This window comes from Octopus bimaculoides, chromosome 8, assembly GCF_001194135.2.
Source record: "Octopus bimaculoides isolate UCB-OBI-ISO-001 chromosome 8, ASM119413v2, whole genome shotgun sequence".
Lineage (NCBI taxonomy): Eukaryota > Metazoa > Mollusca > Cephalopoda > Octopoda > Octopodidae > Octopus > Octopus bimaculoides.
Window position 1 is genome coordinate 75406074 of NC_068988.1, and position 3541 is coordinate 75409614.

The window sequence follows — 3541 nt, forward strand, 5'->3', positions numbered from 1 at the left end:
AGGTAGGTAGGTAGATCGACAGATAGATAGATAGATAGATAGATAGATAGAGACAGAGACAGAGAAAGAGATAGTACGTCCCTCTACCTGCTATCACAGTGCTAAAACTGAGTTTTATTTTCACTGAGTTTATTTTCTACTTCCAGTTTTTCTCTTTCCTTTTCTTCTCACTTTCTCTATTGTATTTTTAGTCTTCCTCTGCTCCTTTTCAGTTTTCATGTAATTTCACTTTTATTTATCTCTCTTCTCTTGTAATACATCTTTATTTTATTCCTCTGATCCCCTTTCTCTGTCTCTAGAAATGAACTAGCAAGGTGACAGATTTTGGAGGCTTGCATTGGTTGGATAAGATGAAATTGACAAGAGATGGATAGCTCCCTACTGGCCACTCATGACCCAGACATTTAAAGCACACATAAATCTTGTGTAATTTTGTGAAGTCCTTCAAATGTAGCCGCAAATATGTTCATTAAGGGATCTGCCGCTGCAGTGTTTGCTCTGGTGCAGTTAAACATCAAAAATGAAATTTATCAATTCCAGCAGGAACAACACATCAACAGAAATAAGATTTTCTGGCGCTTTTAATGTTTCGTATTAATAAAAAGTTATCTAAGAATTCAACAACTTGCTGTCCACTTAAAATATGGTCTGTGCGTTTACCTCTTTCAAGTAATCGCTGCATAGCAAGAACAGGAGACTCAAAGTTGTGTCAATATGATGCCTTTGTAAAAACATTGCTATGTCATCGGTTTACATTCTACAAATCATAGAACAAGTAGTGGAGATGAATGCAAAATACTCCTATTGATGGTCAGGTTTGACAATGCCATTGGAAAAGATTATACTGTATATACTAGTCAACATAAATGCTTCGTTTTACAGCTTTCAAGATCTTCAAATAGTCAATGCCGAAGTTTGCACCACTTACAGAAAAAATACTTAGGTTTAGATTAATAGAGAATATTGCTCAAGACCTTTGCGTGTCCTTGACGCACCTGTTTACATCGTTGCCAAGAATTAAAGGGCAAGTTCTTAATGGATGTCAAATGGTTATCGAGAATGAATGCACAATGGCTCACTAAAAGAGTTCTAAGTAATTCCCAGAGGACATTGCAGCATTTGCGTGTCAGTAAATCTCAAACAGGAGTAGCAGTGATATTGTCATCTGATTTCTGTCAAACCCTACCAACAATCCCCAAAGAAACTAAAGCCGATCGAATTCATATTTCTTTTAAATCGTCATTACTTTGGACCGGACCCAAATTAAAATTTTCAACTAGTGCATCAGCATGGCCGCAGCTCTGAGCTGAAACTTTGAAATGAAATAACATGAGGTTCGCCTGATAAGACTGCCAAATATTTCTTAAATGAAGGAGAGGGAAGGTTTCCTTCAGATAGTAAAGGCACTATTGACCTAGCTCCTATAAGCGCAGACGAAATATCAAAGTTTAAGGCAGCAGATCTATTTATTTCGAAGATGTTTCGCAGGCTGCAAAATAATTACTTAACACACAAGTGGCTGGGGAAAACATGACTGGTTAAGTCAAGCGGATCAATTTTTAAACTAAAGATATACCTGGAGAGAAAAGTGGTGAAGGGTCTTTGTGAGGGTCTGAATCTACACATTTAACTTATCCGCTTTTAATTACTTCCCTTTAATAATTTTTGTTTAATTTCATTCACTACTATTTCAACTAGTATACCCTTGTTACCTCCTTTAAATTACAGTGCCGTTTATCTCTTTTTGTTTTTCACCTTTAATAACCTCGGTTTTATTTTGATTCCTAACATTTTATCTGACAATATTAAAGTTCATACCCATTAATTACTGCCCTCTAGTAACTTCAAATTCCTTTTTCAATAACTTTCGTTGAGCTATTTTATTTATAATATCAAATTATCTTTTTGATGTTGTAGCTTGTAGACTTTGGCAGTTGGAATGATCGCTGACGATTCGTCGGATTGATTCTCGATTCTATGGGCTAGAAATCTTTGTATTCATGTAAGGGGCCTATTCACGCAGTGATACTAATTGTATATTTATTGTAATTACATATATGACATTTATCTATACAATTATTCATTACCAGTCATAGATATCCCTATACACACACGCATCTATCTATCTATCTATCTATCTATCTATCTATCTATCTATCTATCTATCTGTCTGTCTGTCTGTCTGTCTGTCTGTCTGTCTGTCTGACTGTCTGTCTGTCTGTCTATTCATAGATATATACATATGACACACATACTTGTAGCATACATACATATGCATGTAATATACGCAAACGTACATATATACATATATATATTAAATACATACGCACACATATATATATATACATTCATACATTCCAACCAAAACTTCAGTCAAATGTAAACATAACGCTGGATATTGTTTGGGATGGAAGGGCAAAGGTATATACCATCATAGAAGCCAGCTGCCCTGCAGGTATAAATATCTCTGAAAATCAAAGGAAATGAGGATATCTATGGACAACTGCTTCGAAACCTCCAGTTTCTAGATCCAGACTATGAATTCATATTCATACCAATAATAACTGGAGCACTAGGTTTTGTTAGTAAATGCTTAAAGGAGGATCTGGATAAACTGAAATTTTCAGAAAGAGAAATCGACCGGCTATTTCGTACATTACAAGTACAACCTTTATATACAAGACTTTTCTCAAGTTCCAAATGTGAATTTGTCTGCGTTAACTACATCCAAAAGATGGAGACTTGTATCTTTGTTGGAAACCGGCTCCCTCCTCAGTGGAAGATTTACAATAATTAAAAAATAGAAGAGACATACATGCATACAAGTGAAGGATGCGACATGCTGTTGGTGAGGAGTGAACACCACAAGTATTCAGCGTTCTGTGATACTCTGTGCAATCACAAACGACGAATGGCCTACAACAAAGGAGAGACACTCTACATATCAACCAAATATAAAGAATTATTTTAGATTGATGAATAGGAATTTGGCCATGTGTTTTTAAATAAAACCCTTGATTCAATAGCACTATGTACAAACTTTAAACTTGGAATGACCAATTTTAGATATTATTGGATTTTACTCACAAGGTATTGGAATCTTATATGTACACCATTCTACCTAAATAATGGAATTACAAATGCAATATCCCTGCATATCTCACATCTCTTTTCATTCCACCACTTCACTCTCTATTTCGTATCTTATCTAAATTAACTATTGCTTACCATTTTCTCACACCGTCTCCGATGAAGGAATATAATAAATATCCTGGGAACAGCTGTAAGACCTATTTATAAATGTTCTAAAATTTTCATAGCCTTAGTTTTTTTTTATTTCATTCTGAAATTTTTTTATATATACACACGCTGATATATGACCTACATTGGACTCCTTATTCGTATAATCACCAAACTTGGAGCTTAACTATGAGCTATCCATAGCACTTACTCAGCATTACTTGACACCTTGGGTCTTACTGACACCATAACCTCTCATAACCACTCTCTCTCTCTCTCTCTCTCTCTATATATATATATA

General features: G+C 35.0%; 1 protein-coding gene across 4 annotated transcripts in view; it reads right to left on the reverse strand.

Annotated features, from left to right (window-relative positions):
- LOC106867428 (MAM and LDL-receptor class A domain-containing protein 1) overlaps positions 1-3541 on the reverse strand; it is a 317166-nt gene that overhangs the window by 142771 nt on the left and 170854 nt on the right. The window lies entirely within an intron of this gene.